The following is a 25,593-nucleotide window of genomic DNA, read 5'->3' on the forward strand; positions in this document are numbered from 1 at the left end:
AAACAAAAATCGGTCTTTTCTGGCCGTGAAAATGGGGATGTCACACTTGCCCCTTCACCGACCAACACCATCAGCCACCATCGCCACCGAACACCAACAGCCACCACCATCCGTCTAGCCTAATCTCCAATCGACAGGAAGAATGCGAGGTGACTGCTGCCTCGTATTTGCATCAATTTCCATCGACGAACTCGCCACCATCTGATTCACTTGCAGAACTGAATTCCTCATCCTCAACAGGTGGCTTATACTCCTCATCATCTTCCAAACCCACCTTCTTTTTGCCCTGTTTGTTCGCGTTTTGAGAAATAGGAACCGAACCAATAAACAAAGACGCTATTGTGTCTAACCCGTTCCTTTCATTCTCACCTTGTTATCTTCAATTATTTTCATTCTCTGTTTCTCGTACTTTGTATCTTGCATAAGCGAGGTTAGTTCTTTAAGCACTTACTTTGAAACAACTAATTGCATACATAAATATGTGTTGGTCTGATGTTAATAAAACTTGTTGGATTATTTTTTCATTCAAGACCAAAAGAATTTCTGTAATTGTCGGTTATGAAGGAGTCTCAAAGTCTAAATTGGTGTTGTTCTGGTTGAAATTACTAAAGGAATTGACCCATCGACAGACTCCTGATTTGGGAACTACTACCTCTGTAAGCTTCTTGTTACATACTAATTTAACATGAAAACTTTCAAAAATTGCAATTTTCATTGCACATATGAAAATGAAATTGTTTAAATCTTTTTGTTGATGATTGTTTAAACAAGATAAATGGCAACCTTTACACACTCTTGCTGCATCAGGAGAATTTTACCTTGTTGATACTTTGATGAAATATAATGTAGATATCAACGCCCCCAATCAGGTAAAAATGATGACTTTTTCCTTTTTCCTTTTTTTATTATTAAATCAACAAGTTTTCTAGGCCTATTTTTCATACCATAGCACTTCACAAAGCAAGACTTGGCAAAAAGAATGCCATTTGTAATTATCTATTAAGAAATTCAGTCGGAATGGTGTTAAAATGTATCAATTTGGTGACATTCTGTTAGAATATTTACAATTATATTCATTTTGAGAAATTCATCCAGAATGTTGTTAAAATGTATCATTTTGAGAATGTTATTCGTAAGAATTATATTTATTTTGATAAAATTTTGTTACAATATTTACATTTATATTAAAATGTATCAGTATGTAAGATTATTTATGAATCTTGAATTCCAATTCTACTGGAATAGAATCACGAATTCTAGTTCTGTTGGAATGAAATATGGATATTTTCTCACTAATTTCTGCATGTTCTACAATTATTGGTCAGTGGTTTTGGTGCTATTCACAAGTCCGCATATTTTTCCAAAGGAATTTAGTTTTTTATTTTTCATTTGCTAATGTATTATTGGATTCTAAACTACAATTTGGTTTTGTTTTTACAGAAGTTGATGCTTGAAGAATGGACCACAAAATTGAAAGTGATTCTTAGCAACATTATTCTTTTAGAATATATTAGTGTCTTTGTTAGATTTTGATGTTTTCTTTCCCGATTTGAAAGTTTTTTTAGTTCAATTCTTTAACAATAAATGTAATTTTTAACAATTATTACCCGTATTCTATAAAAAATAATGTATTTTTTTTGTTTTTATTCGTTATTTGATTGTTCAAGAACTTGTTATCCTACAAGAAGTTTTTAAAATCATCATCAAGAAATAGGTTCACGATTATTTTTATTATTTATGGTTCATGAATATTTTTACTTTTGAATATACTCATAAACATATTCTGTCAGAATGTTCGAATTAAAACAATTATAATTTGTAAAATCGGATTTTTAAAATTAATAGAATCTATGATCCTTTAAAAAATGCAATTTTCCTTTATTAAATATATATTAATTGACTAAAATACCCTTGTAATTAATTAAGATGATATTTTTCAATTATATTTAATTCAATAATGTATATTAATCACTTTCTTAAAATAAGTAAAATTGATTAGCCCACATTTATGCATTTAATAACACAATAATTACTTTGAATAGAATAACCTAAGGATATATATATATATATATATATATATATATATATATATATATATATATATATATATATATATGGTGAGGTTCAATAGAGAACTATTATTAACAAGGAACCAAGGAACTAATCATGAGCATTGAAATTTAAAGTGATCAACGAACCAGGGAATGGATGTACACTTGTACATTGGACGCACATACACCAGATTATATCATAAAAATCACATATTTACCAAAAAAAAAACTCACCTCTTTTTTTGTTTTGAATTTTTTTAAGACAAAACCAAGTAGAAGAAATGAACTCGGGTTGAATCCTAGCATTAAAAGCCCTAAAGACGGTTCTAGCAGGAAAAGTTCCAGACGACTTCAACATCTCAATATCATCATCGGTGAAGGTACAAGTTTCTTCAAAGGACAAGATCTTCTGATACGTGAAATCATTATTTGGTATAACAATGATGTTTGTACGAGATCGAGTTGTTTTCTTGCCCATGATCGAAACTTAATAGGACAAAAAGAAAAGGAAACAAGAAAAGTACCTTTGAATGGTATTCGTTGAATGTCGAAACTGATCAGAGCCAAAAGAGTACGGTAAAACCGAAAGCCTAGGTGTTCTATTTATACAAGGATCACGATGAGGTAAAAGGTTGATGTGACCTATTCCAACGGCTAGAAATTTAACCAGTGATATTCAAATTACCCTATCCGTTAAACTTTTAAATCTTATCTCATTTTTATTTTTAAATTATCCAATTAAATATTGGTAAACTAACTTCAAAATATTTTGCAGGAATTATTTAGGGGCAAATATTAGGGCCAAGATCCCAAAATTACATTAAGGATCCTTAAACATACTTCATGATCCTGATTATTATCATTTATTCTTCTAACATTTAAAACAGTTATATGGTTTTTTATTTTTCTCACACCTTAGGATCCTTAAACATAATTCACGATCTTGATTATTATCATTTATTTTCCTAACATTTATAAGGGTTATATGCTTCTTTATTTTTCTCACATGTGCAGAAATAGTCAGCTAAACACTTATTCTAAACAAAGAATCATCTTGACCATACAAAAGACCCAGAATACCAAGTCAAATAACGTCTATAAGCTGATCTCGGAGGATCCCAGAATTATTAGACTTCTTGTTATTAGCATTAGACTATAAATAACACTTGTATTACACACACAACAGACACAATTAGCTCAGTTGCAATACCTACACTTACATTTACACATTCATCTTTGTAATATACTTTTTTAATCAATAAAATCATCAAGGCAGGTGATCATTATCACATCCCAAGGTTTTGTGTCCGAGATCCTAGAAAGGATGAATGGCTTTCGTTACCACTTATGTCACTTTGATCATCATTTTTTATTCATTTTATCTTGAACATCACAGCCACTCATACAATTTGGTTGGGTTTAACTTGTATAATTTTTTACCAAAACAATTTGGTGCCCATCGTGGGGCCGTGGTGTTCAAAATCTTTGGAAAAATCATGTCTACACAATCAAATCTATCCTCTTCCTTAGTTCCTCCATTGCCTCCAAAAACCTTCCGCCACCTCCATTTGGAGCTCCCAAAAAGACTCCTGATGTGCTGAAGAAAAACACTCCTCCATTCACTACTCTAGGATCCCAGGATCCTCCGATAGTAGTCTCCAACAATGAGATTTTTTCCATGGTGAGGAGGGTGGAACAACGGGTGACTTGACAAAAAGAGGATAACAAGACGATGCTCAAGGAAGAAGAAAGAATGAGAGAAGAGATCCGCAAGTCCAAGGAAGTTGCACCCGCTATTTTGCAATCCAGGATCCTAAACTTCGACAGTATAGGATCCTCCGGAAATCGTCAGGAGATAGGATCCTCAGCACTAACATCCGCTCGAGTCCGGGATGCAACTCCTAACGATCGGGCTCATGTGACCCAGGATCCCAATAAGACCTTCCTTACCCCTAATACCAAGGATCCTGGTAACTTCATAAATGATAATGCTTTTAGTAATGACCCTATGGACTTGATGCATGTTTAAGCCCAATCATTGCTAAGGAACTTCAACAATTAAGGCGAATGATCTCAAGCGTCCTAGGAGTGGTCAAGACCATACCGAAAGTATCCCCCACAAGCCATAAGATCTCAAGATTTGTTCCAGTAATAGCTGATACCGAAGTCCCAAAACGCTTCCAAATCCCCAACATGAAGCCTTACGATAGGACTACGGATCCTGAGGAGCACGTGGCACAATACATGGAAAGGATGGAGATAATCCCCATTCCACACACGTAAAGTAAACTTGCATGTGTAAGGGTTTTGGTTCAACCCTCACAAGATCGACAATGGCTTCTTAGCGTTCCTCCTTACTCTATTACTTCATTTGCTCACTTAGTCAATTTATTTAACAATCAATTTTATTGTAGCGGAACATTCTAATAAAAATCACTAGTGATCTTTATTGAATGGTTCAGGATCTTAAGGAATCCCTTAGGACTTTTGTAAATAGGTTTGGCTGGGAAGCTTTGAGTATCCCCAACATCGACATGGTGACTGTAGTTGAATCCTTAAAAATGGAATTGAAGAAGGACTCTCCTCTTTATGAAGACCTCATAATGACTCCATGCAAAAGGATGGACGAAGTTAGGCAACCCGTTATGTTTATATAACTTATGTTTATATAAGTTTTCGGAACCAAAAACACTCGAAAAACCCAAGATTTTTCCCTCGAAATAGCAAAACTCGTTCAGCAACCCGTTTTCGGCCGAGAACCTTTGAACCGAAAACCAATTTCGGCCAATAACCCATTTCCGGACAAAAACCCAACCGGTATATATATTTTCCTTCGAAAAGGTGATCATTTCTCACCAGTTCCACCCAAGAACACTCTCATTTTGCTCCCAAGGATCATCCAAGAACACTCATATCTTCAAGTGGAAACCTTCAAATCTTCATATCTTCCACCAAGAACACCAAGAACATCGTTCAAATCTTCAAGTGACCGAAAACAACCCTTGACTAAAAACTACGTTCGGTCAAGAACCGTTTTCGTCCGAGAACTCTTTGGAACCGAAAATCCCCAACATTCATACCATTTTTGGTAAGCACTCTCAAACATAAAAACAAGTGTTTTCTAACACTTCAATTAATGGTTTCACTAATATAAATACTATTATGCGTTTAAATTTTATTGGGACACCGTTAATTCCGTGTACGCCAACTTGAGGGTCATCTTTTCAGTCTGATATCCAGCTACGGTCACATATAAAGAGTGATTTCATGTGAAACACCGAAAATTTCAAAACAAATTTTTCAATTTTTATAAAACATAATTCCATTGATATTCATTAAACAACCATTTAAATTATCCCAAACATGACAATACAAAATCCCAAGATCATAATATCAAACTCCGAACGTGTGTGTGTGTACGGATCAAGCCGGCGCCTTCCCGCGGTCGTCACTAGTACCTGAAACAATAACATCAAACACTGTAAGCACAAGGCTTAGTGAGTTCCCCAAAATACCACATGTAACACATACTAGCCACTCTAGGCTATAACTCTGTGGGTCCGTGCACCCAAACTCTGTGAACCCTCAGGTTCTAGCTCTAATAAACATGCACCACATTAATCACATAGAAATAATGCAGTACAACACATAACATACATAGCATACAAATACTCTATCACATAACTCTGGTTACCTACTCAAGGTAAAGTATAGTGAGAAGACTCACCTCGCGTGTCTCGGTAAATCGTAAACCTGAAATCGCTAATCACTCGATCTGCCGAGCTGTAGTCCCCCTATAGCACAATACATCTCTAATTAACACTTTCCCCAACTAGGGTTGACCACACTATAACAAGTCAATCTAGGTCAACGCTGGTCAACGGTCAACGGTCAACTTTGACCGGACTCGGCGAGTGCACTATAGCGACTCGGCGAGTCTGAGCGTATACACCAATTTCCTGGAATCCTCCCCTGACACGTCGAGCATTCACTCAACTCGACGAGTTCCACCTGGTACGAGTTGTGGGGCCACCACGACTCAACTCGCCGAGTCTCAAGAACAACTCGGCGAGTCCAGTTTGACTCAGTCCACCTGTCCATTCTGACTCCCCCTTGACTCACTGAGTCCACCCTCTCCAACTCGGCGAGGCCACTCACTGTATGGTCGGGCAACATTCATGCTACTCGCCGAGTCTGTTCTTCGGACTCGGCGAGTCCGTGCCATGCACTGACTCAATCTTGCTCTAAACGTCAGATCCAGTCCACTAATCCATAGATCCAGTCCCTCCAAGCTCATTTAGCACGGAAAGTTACAATCTTGATGCACATACAACCTCTATATGACCATATATGATGTTTTTGACTCAAATACCACAACACAAGGTCATAGACTCCATTGTCACACATAAAGCTGGATGAGTGAGGCTCTCTGGTCCTCTATGGGTCCAGATCCATAACCTCAACTCAAGGAGGGAGCCATTGGGCATCAAATCATCCCATAAATGACCATCATAAGCCCTAAATCGCATAATGCTTCACCAAACAGAAAATAGTCCGAGATCATACCTCTAGATGGATGATCTAAGCTCCAAATCCACGAAATGGCAACCTCCTTTGCTTTCTCTTGCCTAGAGTCTCCTTCTTCTTGCTAAATAACACACACAAGGTCAAGAAATGCTCCTTTCTCTTCACAAATCGCTCAAGAACACAAGGGTCTCTCACTGAGGGTTGGGTGAGCACAAATGACGGCCATAAGGCCCTTTAAATAGGCCTCAAACCCGGAAATTTAGGGTTTCATTACACAGCGCAGACTCGCCGAGTCCATATCCTGGACTCGCCGAGTCCAAGCGCGCACCAATGTCTAAATCCGCGTCCCTACTCGACGAGTCTGAGCTCCAACTCGCCGAGTCCCCCTCACAATACAACAAGATCAAATTTACAAGATACCTGGTAAAATCCGGATGTTACAACTCTCCCCCACTAGAACTAGACTTCGCCCTCGAAGTCTCGCTCTAAAACAGCTCCGGATGCTGCTCCCGCATCATACCCTCCGGCTCCCAGGTCATTTCTGATCCCTTCCGATGTTGCCACTGAACCAATACCAGAGGTACCTCCTTGTTCCTCAAAATCTTGATCTTCCGATCCCTAATAGCCACTGGTCTCTCAGCATAATTCAGGCTTGCATCTACCTGAATATCCTCTAATGGAACCACTGCCGACTCATCGGCTATACATTTCCTCAACTGCGATACATGAAAAGTGTTGTGAATCTGTCCCAACTCTGCTGGTAACTACAGCCGATAGGCTACCCGGCCTACCCTTGCAATCACACGAAACGGACCTATAAACCGGGGCCCCAATTTGCCCCTCTTCCTGAACCGGATCACTCCTTTCCAAGGAGAAACCTTCAGGAGAACGAAGTCGCCGACCTGAAATTCCAGCTCGGACCGGCGTCTATCCGCGTAACTCTTTTGTCGGCTCTGAGCGGTCAATAACCTCTGTCTGACCAACTGTATCTGCTCTGTCGTCTGATTCACGATCGCTGTACCGCCCATTACCCTTTGCCCAACCTCTCCCCAACAAATGGGAGTCCGACACCTCCTACCATACAACAGCTCAAAGGGCGGCATACTGATGCTCGAATGATGGTTGTTATTGTAGGAAAACTCCGCCAAGGACAAATACGTGTCCCAACTACCCCCAAAGTCCAATACACATGCTCGAAGCATGTCCTCAAGTGTCTGAATCGTCCGCTCACTCTGACCGTCGGTCTGGGGGTGGTATGCGGTACTAAAATGCAGCTTAGTACCCAACTCCTCATGAAATTTCTTCCAGAAACGGGAAGTGAAACGCACATCGCGGTCTGAAACAATCGAGATCGGCACCCCATGCCGAGATACAACCTCCCTCACATAAATCTCTGCCAATTTCTCCGCCGAAGAACTCTCACTGATGGCAAGAAAGTGAGCGCTCTTTGTCAACCTATCCACAATCACCCAAATTACATCGACTCCTCTGGCAGTCCTCGGCAATTTGGTGATGAAATCCATAGTGATCTGTTCCCACTTCCACTCGGGAACCTCCAATGGCTGCAACTTGCCATGCGGTCTCTAGTGTTCGGCCTTTACCCTTCGACAGGTCAAACACCTCTCGACAAACCATGCGACATCCCTCTTCATACAGGGCCACCAATACTCCTTCCTTAAGTCTAAATACATCTTTGTAGCCCCGGGATGGATCGAAAATTTCGATCTATGAGCCTCCTCCATCAATGTAGTACGCGTACCGCCCACAAACGGTACCCAGATCCGGCCCTGATAAGTCATAAGGCCTCGACTATCCGATATAAACTCAGAAACCAACCCAACGACCCGTTCTCTCTTCTGCATCTCCGGACGCACAGCCTCGGCCTGAGCCCCACGAATGGCGTCCAGAACTGGAGCTATCACGGTCAATCTCAAACATACATCTCGCAGTGGGGTACTCTCCGCCCTGCGGCTCAATGCGTCGGCTACCACATTAGCCTTGCCCGGGTGGTACAAGATCTCGCAATCATAATCCTTGACCACATCTAACCATCTTCTCTGCCGCATATTTAGGTTAGGCTGATCCATCAAGTACTTCAAGCTCTTATGGTCCGTGTAAATCGTACAACGAACCCCATACAAGTAGTGCCGCCAAATCTTGAGGGCGAACCACTGCCCCCAACTCCAAATCATGTGTGGGGTACCTCGTCTCGTGAGGCTTCAACTGCCTCGATGCATAAGCTATCACATGTCCCTTCTGCATCAGTACCGCTCCCAGACCTAAAATCGATGCATCACAGAATACCACAAAACCTTCCATCCCCTCCGGAAGAGCTAATACCGGAGCTTCACACAACCTCTGGCGAAGCGTCTCAAAGGAGGTCTGCTGCTCGGGACCCCATAAAAATGTAACACCCTTCCGGGTCAATCTGGTGAGTGGAACCGCAATCTTGGAGAAATCCTTAATAAACCTCCGATAATACCCTGCCAACCCAAGGAAACTCCGGATCTCAGAAGGTGACCTTGGCACCTCCCACCTCATCACTGCGTCAACCTTGGCCGGATCGACCAATATCCCCTTCTAGTTAACGAGATGTCCCAGAAACTGGACCTCCCGCAACCAGAAATCGCACTTGGAAAACTTTGCATAAAGTTTCTCCGATCTCAAAACTCCAAGAACCTCCCTCAAATGCTCCTCGTGTTGCTCTCTAGATCTCGAATATACCAGAATATCATCAATGAACACAATCACCGACCGATCCAACATCGGCCGACATACCCTGTTCATGAGGTCCATGAACATAGCCGGGGCATTGGTGAGCCCAAAAGGCATCACCACAAACTCATAATGCCCATAACGCGTCCTGAATGCTGTCTTCTAGACGTCCTCGTCCCGCACTCTCACCTGATGATAGCCCGACCTCAAATCAATCTTGGAGAACCAAGATGCTCCCTGTAACTGATCGAATAAATCGTCGATCCTCGGCAACGGGTAAGGGTTCTTGACCGTCAGCTTATTCAATTCCCGATAATCAATACACATGCGATGCGAGCCATCTTTCTTCTTTACAAACAGGATGGGTGCTCCCCACGGCGAGCTACTCGGCCGAATAAACCCCTTCCCCAGCAACTCCTGAAGTTGCAAGGATAACTCTTGCATCTCTGGAGGCGCAAGGCGATATGGCACCTTAGCGATAGGTGCGGCTCCCGGAACCAAATCGATACCAAACTCCACTTGCCTCACGGGAGGCACACCTGGTAACTCTTCGGGAAAGACATCTGGAAACTCACGCACCACCGGAACTTCATCCACTGAACTCGGTCTCTCGGAGATCACTCGCGTATCCATCACATACGCCACAAAACCCTTACAGCCCTGCTGTAAACACTGCCTCGCCCTAGCAGCCGAACAAAAGGCTGATCCAGAACGTGTACCATCGCCGTAAACCGAAAGAACTCCCCCACTAGGATCTCGTATAGTCACCAGCTGACGCTCGCAATCGATAACCGCACCGAATCGGCTCAACCAGTCCATGCCCACTATAACACAGACATCACCCATCGCAATAGGAATCAGGTCGATCGGGAACTCAACCCCAAAAATCTCCAATACACATCCCCGGAGGACCTCTGTGGCACAAATCACTCTGTCGGCGGCTATGGAAACCCGCAGGGGCCGACTCAGTGCCCCACGACTAACACTGATACGCTTACTAAATGCCAAAGATACAAAAGATCGACTCGCACCCGAGTCAAATAACACTAAAGCAGGTACAGAATTCACAAGGAAGGTACCTATGCATAGCATAATATAAGCATAATATCTCAACACCATAAATAAATAACAAAAGGAAACGTACCAGCCACAACGTCGGGAGCAGCGTGGACCTCTTCCGCAGTCAGCTGAAAGGCTCTCCCCCGAGCTCTCGGTGCCTCGGCCTTCACGGGCTGACTCTCTGTAACAGTAGCTCTGATGGCGGCGGGAGCAGACCCCTGAGATGCTCCGTGCAGCAGCGGACACTCTGCCTTCCGGTGTCCGGTCTGGTTGCAGTGGAAGCACACTGCAAATCCCTTGGGGCAGTCCTTGGCCATATGCCCCTCCTTGCCACATTTGTAGCAAGACCCTGCTCGACAGACTCTATCGTGACCCTTGCCGCACTTTCCACAAGTGCAGCCCTTCTGGCTCCCGGGTCTGGGATCAGCAGGCTTAGCCCGCTTGGCTACCGGCTGGGACTGTGCTGGCCGCCGATCCCTCCCCATAGATTCCGCCTCCTCCCTGGCCTGAGTCTTAAGCTCAATCTCCCTCTTCCGAGCATTTGCCTGAAGCTCGGCAAATGTCCGATACGAGGAGTTCGCAGCGAACTCCCAAATATCCCGTCTCAGAATGCTCAGGTAACGGCTCATACGTGCCTGCTCAGTGGACACGTGCTCAGGGCAGAACATCGCCCTCTCATGAAACATCCTCGTAATCGCTGTAACTGACTCGGTACCCTGCTTGAGGGTCAGAAACACCTGTGCCAGACGCTCCCTCTCCACCTGAGGAACGTACTCATCTCAGAACATGGTAGTGAACCTCTCCCAGGTCACTGCCGAAAGCTCAGTCGGTGTGAAGTGCGCCGTCACAAACTTCCACCAGTCCTTCGCTCCCAAGCGAAGCTGGTTCAGCGCGAACCGAACCTTCAAATGCTCAGGGGACGAGCAAGTGAAGAAGCATCCCTCCATATTAGATATCCACCTCATAGCTGCCACCGGATCTTGCGTACCATCAATCTCTGGTGGCTTGGTGTTGCTGAACTCCCTAAACAATGACGCATCACCTCCCTGGGGCCTTTCCGCAGCAATGGCTGCGGTAGCCGCTGCAACCGCAGCCTCAGAAAGAGCGGCATAGCGCTCGTCAAATGTCTCAATCAACGCGGTCTTAATAGACCCGAACATCTCTGGTATCTCAGCTCTGATGACCGCAGCCACCTCCTCATGAATGATCTGTCGAATCTCCTCATCACTAGCTCCGGCATGGTCTGGCATGTGACGTGTCCTCACCATGATCAACCTCTGAAATACAACATGCGATAATTAGAATTCACTCGAACACTCTTACATTTGACAATCCACCCCTCCTTGATTCTTGGTATCCCAAGATTCTTATTTGGACTGTGTACCGCACCGGTGCTTTCAGTAGTACGGGCCCAATACTACTGTCCGCACCGTCTCGGTACACACCCCAAATCTTCCTCTTCGGATCCCAATCCCCAAGTACTCTATTATACTTAAATCACTTTGTAACAGGTCTCACACAAAGCCCTAGCTGCTACCTAATTACTCTCAGCATCTCATAGCAGCTCACCCTTCCTTAGGCTAAGGCATCACAAAACAGACCATTCTAGTCCTATCAGCAATACCTAGCCTACTCTAGCATGCAAACACATCACATTAATGATAATTATCACGTAATATAAAGGTATTTTGGGAATTCACCGTTCGGGCGCTAGTTGATCGTACACAAGTTTCTTCCTGGAAAATCTTTTACTCTTAGAAAATTTTGGTTTTATTTTGAAAATATCTCTTCAATTCCTCAGTTTGAGTTCAAATACGCCCGAAGGTGTACCCGAATCCCTCAAACCAAGGCTCTGATACCAATTTGAAACACCGAAAATTTCAAAACAAATTTTTCAATTTTTATAAAACATAATTCCATTGATATTCATTAAACAACCATTTAAATTATCCCAAACATGACAATACAAAATCCCAAGATCATAATATCAAACTCCGAACGTGTGTGTGTGTGTACGGATCAAGCCGGCGCCTTCCCGCGGTCGTCACTAGTACCTGAAACAATAACATCAAACACTGTAAGCACAAGGCTTAGTGAGTTCCCCAAAATACCACATGTAACACATACTAGCCACTCTAGGCTATAACTCTGTGGGTCCTTGCACCCAAACTCTGTGAACCCTCAGGTTCTAGCTCTAATAAACATGCACCACATTAATCACATAGAAATAATGCAGTACAACACATAACATACATAGCATACAAATACTCTATCACATAACTCTGGTTACCTACTCAAGGTAAAGTATAGTGAGAAGACTCACCTCGCGTGTCTCGGTAAATCGTAAACCTGAAATCGCTAATCACTCGATCTGCCGAGCTGTAGTCCCCCTATAGCACAATACATCTCTAATTAACACTTTCCCCAACTAGGGTTGACCACACTATAACAAGTCAATCTAGGTCAACGGTCAACGGTCAACTTTGACCGGACTCGGCGAGTGCACTATAGCGACTCGGCGAGTCTGAGCGTATACACCAATTTCCTGGAATCCTCCCCTGACACGTCGAGCATTCACTCAACTCGACGAGTTCCACCTGGCACGAGTTGTGGGGCCACCACGACTCAACTCGTCGAGTCTCAAGAACAACTCGGCGAGTCCAGTTTGACTCAGTCCACCTGTCCATTCTGACTCCCCCTTGACTCACTAAGTCCACCCTCTCCAACTCGGCGAGGCCACTCACTGTGTGGTCGGGCAACATTCATGCTACTCGTCGAGTCTGTTCTTCGGACTCGGCGAGTCCGTGCCATGCACTGACTCAATCTTGCTCTAAAGGTCAGATCCAGTCCACTAATCCATAGATCCAGTCCCTCCAAGCTCATTTAGCACGTAAAGTTACAATCTTGATGCACATACAACCTCTATATGACCATATATGATGTTTTTGACTCAAATACCACAACACAAGGTCATAGACTCCATTGTCACACATAAAGCTGGATGAATGAGGCTCTCTGGACCTCTATGGGTCCAGATCCATAACCTCAACTCAAGGAGGGAGCCATTGGGCATCAAATCATCCCATAAATGACCATCATAAGCCCTAAATCGCATAATGCTTCACCAAACAGAAAATAGTCCGAGATCATACCTCTAGATGGATGATCTAAGCTCCAAATCCACGAAATGGCAACCTCCTTTGCTTCCTCTTGCCTAGAGTCTCCTTCTTCTTGCTAAATAACACACACAAGGTCAAGAAATGCTCCTTTCTCTTCATAAATCGCTCAAGAACACAAGGGTCTCTCACTGAGGGTTGGGTGAGCACAAATGACGGCCATAAGGCCCTTTAAATAGGCCTCAAACCCGGAAATTTAGGGTTTCATTACACAGCGCAGACTCGCCGAGTCCATATCCTAGACTCGCCGAGTCCAGGCGCGCACCAATGTCCAAATCCGCATCCCTACTCGGCGAGTCTGAGCTCCAACTCGCCGAGTCCCCCTCACAATACAACAAGATCAAATTTACAAGATACCTGGTAAAATCCGGATGTTACATCATGCCCCTATATTTTCAATGTTTTTAATACTGTTAAAGTGGGTGGGGGGGGGGATACTAGTAAAACACAAGGCCTTTTGTGTTTATACAAACATTTTTAAATAGTTTTTAAAACTTTTACAATTGTTTCAAACCGAGTATTCACTACACTTTCTAAAAATATTTTATATATCTTAACCCTTTTGTAATATGTCGAGCATAAGGGTATTTTATGTTCATATAATTAAATTGAAAACAATTTCACTACATTACAAATCATTACAAATAAACTATAATTGGTATAGTTTGGAAATCACTACACTATTATAATAGGTATTGTTTGGGAAACACCACTCTAATACATTGCTACAAGTATATACTACAAAATAATTATTTATGTATAATTAATCTTACATTATGAGTACATTAAGGTAATACATACATATTCAAATACAAGGAAATACTGCACTACACTACTCTACGCATAAACTAGTTAATACAGGGTTGTGAGGCACTACTTCATTGTACCCCTCAGGGTACAGTTTCTAAGTCCTGTATAGTATAACCAGAGTCTCCTGGAGGGAGAGCGTGAGGTTTGTGTATAGAGCTATACAGGACTGACAATCCCACACCCAAACAACTAGCTACAGTTAGGCAGGCATGCCTGGGGGTGACAAATGTCATAAACTACCAACGCCTGAAGAACTTCGTAGGGGCCACTAGGTCATATTAGCATGGGTATATGAAACTCACAATAGTATAAACAAGGTTTATGGGATTAACACTACTTCAATGGTTTTATATTATTTAATAAAATGACAATCCTTTATATTACACTACTCTACGCTACATGTAACATCCCGGAATAGCAAGAGTAGAGTTGAAGGACTAAAAGTGTAAATTTTGAAGGGCAACTTGGCGAGTCCATGGATGGACTCGGCGAGTAGGGTCGCAACTTTGGTCGCTAGTAAAGTGGCCTACTCGGCGAGTCCAAAGATGGACTCGACGAGTAGGTGCTGAGTGGAGAAAACCCTAAATCCGGGGAATGAGCCCTATTTGAAGAGCATTATATCCTCTCCCCAGCCTCTTTGATCCCCCTTGAAGTCCAGAAACCCTAGAAAGCATGATTGTGGAAGATTGGAGTGCATTTGGAGCTTGGGGAGGTGTTTGTTGAAGAAATCTTGAAGGAGAAGAGGCTTGGATCAAAGGGCTTTGCTTGGATTTGAGTTTCATTGCAGTTGGGGCATTCTTTTGAGGTAATATCTCGTTCTTGGGCTATTACTCATATGGATTCATCATTTTGGGGTTTATGAGGAGCTTATCTTTGTATGTTTTAGAGTTTGGAGGTTAGATCTGAGGTTGCTACCTCAGATCTGGAATGGGGAAGGCCTAGAAAGCATTAAAGTCCCTGTGTTTGAGTGCTTAGTGAAGCCATCATGTCCCAAACCCTAGCTCTAAAGGGAATGAGGCCCAGATCTCTTTGGACTCACGTAAAGTTTGCCACTTTACGTGATGGATGGATTGTAGGAGGCTAGATCTATGTTTTGGATGAATTGCATGGCCTGGAATGCTTCTGTATAGATTCAAACCGGTGGTATTCGGCGAGTCACATGGGTGGACTTGACGAGTTGCTTGAAGATGAGCTGGAACTCGATGAGTTGGATGAACAACTCGACGAGTAGGTTGAAGATAGCCTTAGACTCGGCGAGTCTGTTCTTGGACTCGTTGAGTCTTGTCGAAGAGTCACAATATTTTTCTGGTTGAGTCGAGAATCGGTGAGTGGACTCAGAGTTGTTGGACTGTGCGAGTCTCGGGGTGACTCGGCGAGTTAGGTCGCAGATTAAGGGAAGTTATGAGCATAGGGACTCGGCGAGTCATCGGGTTGACTCGGCGAGTAGAGTCAGTTAGGGGTTGACTTTGACTTTGTCCAAGGTTGACTAACTGTCTTCCAGGGGTATTTTGGTAATTAAGGGTATTTATTGAGTTGAGTGTTTTAGTGTTCAGTGGAGGAGTTCGTGTCGGAGTTCGGAGCAGCGGGATCTTATCCTTTCAGCCGGCAGTTCCGAGGTGAGTTATCCTCACTATATCAACAGGGTCTAAAGCACCAAGGTCGACCCTTTATCGGATTGAGATCCGGGTATCTGTTGTTATGTTATTGCTTTGATATGTTTGCATCCGAGTAGTTAGGATGGTATTCGTTAGAGACCTAGTTAAGTTCGGTATCCTGGTAGATAAGATAATGCTATGCTAGTGACCGGTTAGGTCGGAATCCTGTTAGAGTATGTTGTGTTATGTGATCTGCTAGATCGGTTTGCCTGAATATGAATTGTTATGTGATTGTATGTTTATGTGCACATGGTTGTTTGGACTGGAGTTGGATTGGGGCGGGTCCTGCTTCGTGCTGTAGGCCAAGATACCCTAGGCGGACCGGTTGTTCCGAAGGCCCAGCGAGCGGTCCGGATAGGCTGTAGGCCCCACGAGGGCAGACCAGACGTGCCAAGGCTCGGAGAGTGGACCAGGCCAACTGAAGGCCCGATGCAGGCGGACCAGTTATACTGTAGACTTGGAGAGTGGACCAGGCGAGTTGAAGGCCCAGTGCGGGTGGACCAACAACACTGCAGACTCGAGGGACATAATTGGACACGGAGGGTGGACCAGGTGGACTAAAGGCCCGACAAGGCGGACCAGTCCCACAGTAGACCCGATATGCATGGTTGTTCGGTGATTCGTTATGAGATAGCATGTTATGTATATGATATATGTGGTTGGTATTTTGGGGGTATCTCACTAAGCTTTTGGGCTTACAGTTGTGGTTTAATGTTTTTCAGGTTCTTCAGAAGACTATGGCAAGGCGAAGGCGTGATCGTACCGCTCCTCATGATTTTGTAGTAATGTGGTTCTAGGAATACTCTAAATGATTTGTATTGAAAACCTTTTTGTAATAATTTAATGAAATTGGGTTGTTTTCGAAAAATTTATATTGGTTGGATTTTTCGGTTGTTACACTTCAACTGTGGTATCCACGTATTCATACATGGTTTTCATACAAACACTACAATGATACACTATTGTACACTATATATGGTGGCATCCAGACATTTTTATAAGAGTTTTCATACAAATTCAGATACAATACACTTTTTTCTAGTACTAAGTACATTACTACAACATACATTTTTAAAGAACATACTTGACTACCTTACATTCACTATAGAAAATATTGGATTTTCTGGAGAAGCATACTGGCATTTTTTTGAAGTACAAAGACAAGTTTTCCATTACTAAAACATACTTATGAACTCACTAACTTAAGTATTGATACACATTCAAAATCACTTGTATTCACAGGGAATCAATAGGCAGGTACACCTGCAGGTTTTTGTAAAGACGGAGCTACATATATATAATCACGTCTTTTATACTTTTGATATACCCTTTTGAATGTCGTACAAACTATGTATTGAATAGATGTAAATACTATTTTTATCAATGTAATGGTTGTGTTAGTTTTTATTACTATTATACAGTTGTTGTGATACTGTGCATGACATCCTTCGCCCCCGAACATTTCCGCTGTCTCGGTTTGGGGTATAACAAAGGTTCATAAGGCTTGAAGAGGACTTGGAGATCCAAAAGAGGAGCAACCCACCAAGGTCATATGATCAACCCAATAGGAAGGTCGATTCCTCGACTCAAAGATCCTATAAATCAAAACCATATTCCAAACCTGATTATCATAGGGTTAATGCCCTTGAAGATGAAGGAGAGGAAGAAGATTTTCCTGAAATTACTAACTATTGTTTTTCTTAGGTTATTTTAGGTGTAATATTTAATATGTAGGATCTTGGAGACAAAGCAAGATCGCCAAGAAAAAGAGAAAACTCCACTGCTTGGAAAGACAAATACAAATGGTGTGTATACCATGAAGACTTTGGCCATGTCACATAGGATTGCATAGCTCTCGGGAAGGAGATTACCTACCTCTTAGGCAAAGGATTCTCAAAGAAATCCTTGGAAGAAGAATAGATAGATCCAAAGAGAATGATCATGATGCTTAGAAGATTCTCGATAAACCAGGATCCCCTCCTGCTGATGCTAACGTAATCAATGTGATCTCGGGAGGATCTGACATTTCTGGTACCTCTTATTCTGCAGCAAAGAGGCACGCAAAGGTGTCAAAAATAGAGAATGAAAAAGGGGCATAAAAGAACACATCAATCACAGACAAGAAAGTGATCACCTTCGACGAAGCAGATATATAAGACATCAAGGCTCCTCACCATGACGGATTGGTGATCACTCTTTACATCGCCAACTATTTCGTCAGAAGATTCCTCATCGATGGGGGATCCTCAGTCAACATTATACTCCTTGACACATTAAAAATAATGAACATCCCGGAGTCTGAAATAGTAAGAAGATCCTTAGTGCTAATTGGATTTAGCGGCAAAACTAAACATATCGTCAGCGGGATAAAGCTACCTATCTACATAGAGAGGGTAAACTCTATGCAACGTTTTCGTGTAATTGATACATTATCCTATTATAATGTTATACTAATTAGACCATGGATCCACGAAATGAAGCTTGTCCCATTGATATATCATCAATATGTGAAGATGCCTACCCCATGGGGGATAATGAAGATCACATGAGATCAATAAGAATCCAAGGAATGCTACAAGACTTCGGTGAAATCTTCAACAAAACCACGAAAAACATAGCAATTAAAGCAAGGGGCACGAGATGTGCTAAAAACAAGAGAACAAGATGTAAAGGAAGCACCCCTGAACCTTGAGGATCCTTAAGCCAAAATGCTCATAGGATCCTCAATGCCTAAACAAATCAAAAAGAATCTAATAAAGTTCCTCAAAGCTAGAAGCAATACATTTTCATGGAAGCAAGAGGACATGACAGGTATAAAAAAAATATAATAACCCATAAACTTAACATTAATCCATCTTTCATATCAGTACACCAAAAGAGAAGGAAATTCAGACTGGAGAGAAACCAAATTATACAAGAAGAAGTAGAGAAACTTCTCAAAACAGGAATTATCAAGGAGGTGAAATTCATAAGGTGGCTAGCTAATGTGGTCTTGGTACAAAAGAAGAATGGTAAGTGGAGAGTGTGTGTAGATTACACGGATCTCAACAAGGCTTGTCCTAAGGATTGTATCCCTTTACTGCACATAGACTCCATGTTAGACGCAACAATAGGTCATGAATTATTAAATTTCATGGATGTATTAGCGGGACTCCAACAGATCCAGATGGAACCATCCGACCAAGAAGATACAACATTTATAACTCCAATAGGTATCTACTGTTATACTGCCATGCCATTTGGTCTTAAAATTGCAGGAGAAACATACCAAAGGCTAGTATACATGATGTTCAAAGAGAAATTAGGGGACACCATGGAAATCTACATCAATGACATGGTGGTCAAGTCTAAAAAAGTAGAAGATCACCTTAAGGATCTTGAAGAAGCCTTCTACATACTGGACGAATATAACATGAAGTTGAATCCCTACAAGTGTCACTTTGGAATGAAATCATGCAAGATCCTTGGATACATGGTGACCAAAAGAGGAATTGAAGCAAGCCTAGATGAAATCAAGGCCATCCTCGATCTAAGATCACAAACCTCGACAAAAGAAATTCAAAGACTCACAAGAAGAGTGGCAGCCCTAAACAGGATCATCTCAAGATCCTCAGAAAGATGCAAGACTTTCTATGGCATCTTAAAAAAGAATAAAAGATTTGAGTGGACCAAGGAACATGAAGATGCTTTCTAGGAGCTTAATTTTTTTTTTTTAAAGTTCAACACCCCCATTTGTAAAACCATTAGATGGGGAACCACTTCTTCTCTACCTTTCAATATCCTCAAATGCGGTGAGTGCAGTCTTTGCTAAGATTCTTAACAGGGAACAACATCCCATCTACTATGTATGTAAGAGTCTGTTGGATCATGAGACCAGGTAAGCCCACCTTGAAAAACTCATACTTGCATTAGTAACTGCTTCTACTAAATTAAGACACTATTTTGAAACACATCCTATAAATGTAAGAACTAATTATCCCATTAATAATGTTATGAGAAAACCAGAAATGTCAGGAAGGATGGCTAAGTGGTCCATGAAATTAAGCACATACGATATAAAGTATGAGCCAAGATCCACTATAAAGTCTCAAGCATTGGCATACTTTGTAGCTGATTTTAGTGATGATCTACAAGCTAAGGCAGAAGTAGAAGCCAAACAACTTCTAGAAGAAGGAAAAATGGGAAAATAGACACCATTAATAGGAGGAGCATCAAACCAAAGAGGAACTGTCCTAGGGATCAGACTAAAATTGCCACAGGGTGACATCCTACCCCAAGCAATCAGCTGTGAGATTAATGCAACCAACAATGAAGCAGGATACGAGGCATTGATCATGGGATTGCAGTTAGCCATGGATATCAAAATCAAGGATCTTAAGTTATTCATCGATTCTTTATTATTGATTAACCATTTTTATAGATTCTATGTAGTAAAAGGAGAAAGAGTAGCACTATATCTCCAGATCCTCAAAAAATTAGCCTCCAAATTCAAAGCATTTAGCCTGAACGAAGTTCCTAGAGAAGACAATGTTGAAGCAGATGCTTTAGCCAATCTAGGATCTTCCCTTAGGATCCCGCCAGGAACCAAGATCCCGATAATCCATGTGTTTATTCCAGCGATCAAAGTTCCTGCCAAAGTGTTGATCCTAGCGATCGAGGATCCTACCAAAAATTTGAAGAATCCTGACGATCACGAGGAAACTGCCAACATCGCTACAATTAAAGAACCCAACCCTCAACTTCCTTATCAGGATCCTTGCCCAACCTCAACAAAATCCTAGATCCAACCTATTATGGAATACCTCCAGAATGACATGATTCCAAAAGAAGAAAAAAGCGACAAAGCATTTAGAATAAGGGTTTCAAGGTTTGTAAAAATACAAGGTAAATTATATAAAAAATCTATGGCAGGTCCATACCCTTGATGCTTAGAAGATCATGAAGCTGAAGAAGTTCTGAAGGATATACATGAAGGAGACTGTGGCAACCACATTAGGGGCAGATCCTTATGCTCTAAAATATCAAGGACATGATACTATTGGCTAAACATCACTACTACAAAAATAGCCTTTTACGACACATAACGCGTGTCGTAAAATGTTCAGATGACACGTAAATGCATTTCAAGGAAGGCCCTGTCATAACGAAAGACGACAACCTTTTGCGCATCGTCTAATTATGACACACATTTACGACGCGCAATTACGACACACATTTACGACGCGCATTTACGACATGCAATGCGTGTCAAGGAAGACCCTGCCATAAAGGAGGATGACACACATTTTCATGTCGTAACCTTATGACGTGCGTTTAGGACACACATTAACTATCATTAAATCCTCTGTCATAAATGAAGATGACACGCAATTACGTGTCATAAACTTCAGCAAACATTTGCGATATACATTTACGACGCGTATTTAAAATACTCATTTACGCATAATACAAAAATATGGAAACAAATATATACCAAAACATTCAATTTCATCCAATAACATTATGTTAAGCAAAATTTAATACATTGGTATTTACGGGATCTGATTGTACATTGTTATTAAGAGGTTTTCCCTAACAATATAACCTAATACTACATTGTTATTAAGGGACGCCTTCTTGTTTCTAATTCTTAATGTTATGATTCGGATTCCACATGATACTTGTTTTCATCATCAACACATTAGTACTTAGAAAGACTTCAAGCATCATCAATCTATGTTATAAAATATTATAATTTAATACACATGTAGCAAGGGTGCAGTAGGGTCATGCCTCTTTGTAGAGTTGACCTAAACACATATCACAAGGACAAAGCCACTACAATTAAGTTATTTCGATCTTTACTAATGAGAATTTTTTGAAAAGATAGGTGGGTAGGTATGGTTAAGTATCTAGGGAAGGAGTATTTGATACTAGGTTGATTAGAATATGCAGCAAGGGGACCTCCTAGGCTACCAAACATGTTCAGAGCACCCTCAAGCTATGGTGAAGGAAACTGCAATTATCAACAAGTCAATAATCATATTTAACTTGATATAAACCAAAAAAAATACAAAATGTGAAAGTGAAAGTGAACTGGGGGGAGATACATACTTGTAATAATACACAAAAAGAATGTGGTTGTGTTTGTGAAATGCATTTCAAAATCTAACCTACAATTTCAGCATCCTCCATACCTGTACACAACCACAACCATTTATTCACTCTTATATATATATATATATAATGATCATACAATTACAAAGACAAGTAGCTCACCTGTTCACTTACGAGTTTGGAAAGTAGCTCCATAAGAAAGTCAACCTGGACCATGAATATTATGAAACCAAACCAAACCACAGGTTACAAACGGATAAACAAATTCAACCAAGTTAAGATTAAGATACTTACTTTTAACAAAACACAGGGATGTACTTACTTTTAATAAAACACAAAAAGAATGAGGTTGTGTTTGTGAATTGTTTGTATTTTTCCTGTTCTTGGTGGGCCCTACATAGACAAAAGGTAAGAGTTAAAATTTTCAAAGTACAATGCCTCAATAAGGAAATCAATGGTAAAAGGTAAAGCAAAAATAAGAAGAAACTTTCTGCATGAAAGACCTGTCTATAGGATTTAAACTTTCTAGTCGTTGACAATCAACCATATGTACACTTTCATCCCTTAAAAGACGCCTCTTTGATGCTGAGAAACTACACAAACAATATCAAGATTAAAAAACATAAAAACACAATAAATCATTTTAATTAAAATGATTTGATTTACCTTCTTGCTATAGCATCAAACTGAACTTTAAATCCTGGTAAAGACATCACCACCAAATGAGTAGCATTAGAAATATATGTCAGACCCCGAAACCGAAGGCGGAAACGTTCTGGGGCGGAGGACATCATGAATATCGCAACCAATGTACATACTAAGCGTAGTAAACACAAAACATTACAATACATAGAATTATTACATTTGTTTGAAATCAAAGTGTTATACATATATATCATATGAAAAAAAAAAAAAATTAAGACGAGTCTGATAAGCGCTCCGTCTTCTCCAAAAGATCGCGGGTACCTGTCTAATGTGGACCTAAGAATACAAGCAGTTTGAAAATCAGCATAAAGATGGTGAGTTCATAAGAGGTTTGTTTTCTGAAAATGTATAGTTATCCGATTGTTATACGATCTGGTTATTTACAGTTTGGTATCCCAGGAAAAACCCTTATTTTCCTTAAAAGTAAAGTTGAGTTATCCATTAGTTACACGGTCTAGTTAAGAACACTTCAGTTATCCCAGGAAAAACCCTTATTTTCCTAAAAGTAAAGTTCAGTTATTGAATCCAAATGTAATGTACAAGTATCTACCATACTTCAAATGTTTGTGTGAAGTTTCCTGAAAGTCTGGTTATCCTTGAAATGTATGATAGTTTTAACACGCATATAAAACTATTGAGTGGAAAGTAAACTAATTCTTAAGGTTATTAGCTTACTAAGTTCATTATTACAACAAGTGAATCTCCGTAATCTAAATTGCGAGTTCCATAACCATACGATAGACTAAAAATGGCAATAAGTAGTCCATTATCCATTTATGACTTTTGTCACCCTTGAACCTTTCGGTTCGGCTGTAGCTAGCAGCCAGGTGGAGGGTACTCAGCCCCGTATAGATCTATACACTCAAGTCACGCTCTTCCTCCAGGAGATTCTGGTTACGGGGGCGGTCCTCCACTCGCGTATCTCTGTGCAGTGTTTATAGAGGACGTGTCTCCAATTATTAAGATTAACGAATTTACATGTAATAGTACGAAATAATCTTGTTACAACAATGATCCTCCACTCGCGTATCTCTGTGGAGTGTTACCAAGGACAAAACAAATGTACTAATCTAATGCTTTTAACAATAATAAAGTGGAAAAATCATGTGGGAAACATATATTATAACAATATATGATAAGATTTGAAAACTAACTCTGCAAGTCAAATTGTTGGTTAATATGGTTTTGATTGTTAAAAGCATGTGCAATATGAAACATTTCAAATGAAATAATAAGTTTGAGTACAAACTATCCTTGAACTTTTGCTTGTATTCTCCCCCTGAAAACATTGAAAAACGTGGAAAAAGGTGTAGGGGTATGAACTCACCAGTCGGGAAGTGTGTCGGTTGGACGCTATGTGTCAGTTCGGGGCTCGAGAATGCATGAGGTTCCAAATTGAAGCTTGAAAGGAGGTTTTTGGATCAAACTCGAGTTTAGAGAGAGAGAGAGAGAGAGAGAGAGAGAGAGAGAGAGTAGTGAGATAAAGTGTTTTAAGAGAGAGAAAAAGATTCAAAATGATATCACTCAATCCCTTATATAGGGGTTGAGTTTATGGCCCGGAGAAATTCTACCCGATACCGACGTTAAACGGAACTTTTGGTCGTACCCGATTAATTTGTCGTAACTCAACGTGGTTGTAACTAATAATTTTCTAAATAATAATTTGGGATGTTTTCATGATTTTCTAACGTGTTTGGATACCAATTAAGTCATAATAGAAGCCTCAAAATAATGACTTAATTTAGAAACGAAATGGAAACAATTCAATGCGATGAATTTTTAATGACGGAACGGGTTACGATGACGGAATGAACTTCGGGTTATCACAATATAATTGCTAATTTTGGCACCACAAAAGGATACTTGAAGCTTCATTATATTCATTGTTAGTTTAAGTAAATCTTTCCAATCCAAAACCCTTCACGTAAAAATAAATAATATGTTTCGAAAGTTTTTGATAAAAAAACAAGTTGAAAAAACTCTAACAAGGAGCTTATAGAGAGTTTTCTGGTATATAAAAGTACATACAATACCCATTGAAACGTGAACATTTATCAAGAGGCTTTAGAATCTTTGGATCTTTTATATTATTCAAAAGCTGGTACCAAAACTTAAAGAAATGTAGAATATCAAACTTAAAAACAAAGGAAGTAGGATATTCTTTGCTATTTATATCAACAATTTAATGAGCAACTTACATGCTACAATATTATCATGATTTTCGGGTATAAGTCAGTCAACTCTGGCATATAATTATCCTTCATAACTTTAATCTGTGAAGAGAAGAATCATAAGTCTTAAAAAATTACAGTAGCAGGACATACATACGCTTTAGCTAACATTGTATGTAATAAAAAGAGCTATTTTGTGGTTATGTGTCCTAAGCCCTATAATACATCTGCACTACCATTAGATGCATCTTCAGAATCTTCCGTCATTGAAAGTCGTATATATTCCTGATGTGCAAACCGGTCCCACTTTGTCAATGTTGGATTCTCGCGTTCCTGTTCATTTTTTATTATTAGTTTTTGTACACAATTTTAAATTGGATTAACACGACTCATTGATTGATTGATACCTACCTGCCGAACGAGGAAGGGGTCGTGACTTTCATATGCCATGAACTTGTTCAGATTGAACAAGATATTGTAAACACTACCACAAAGTTTGCTTCCTCAATTACGTCGCCAAGTGTAAAATATCCCTCCACTGCAAATGCAAGATATATAATAAACCTTAATTAGAACGTGACACTTCTATATGCACTCTTCATTACTTTATTTGTGTCAAGGAAAGATA

The sequence above is a fragment of the Lactuca saligna genome, chromosome 5 (assembly GCF_052625555.1).
Source record: "Lactuca saligna cultivar CGN05327 chromosome 5, ASM5262555v1, whole genome shotgun sequence".
NCBI lineage: Eukaryota > Viridiplantae > Streptophyta > Magnoliopsida > Asterales > Asteraceae > Lactuca > Lactuca saligna.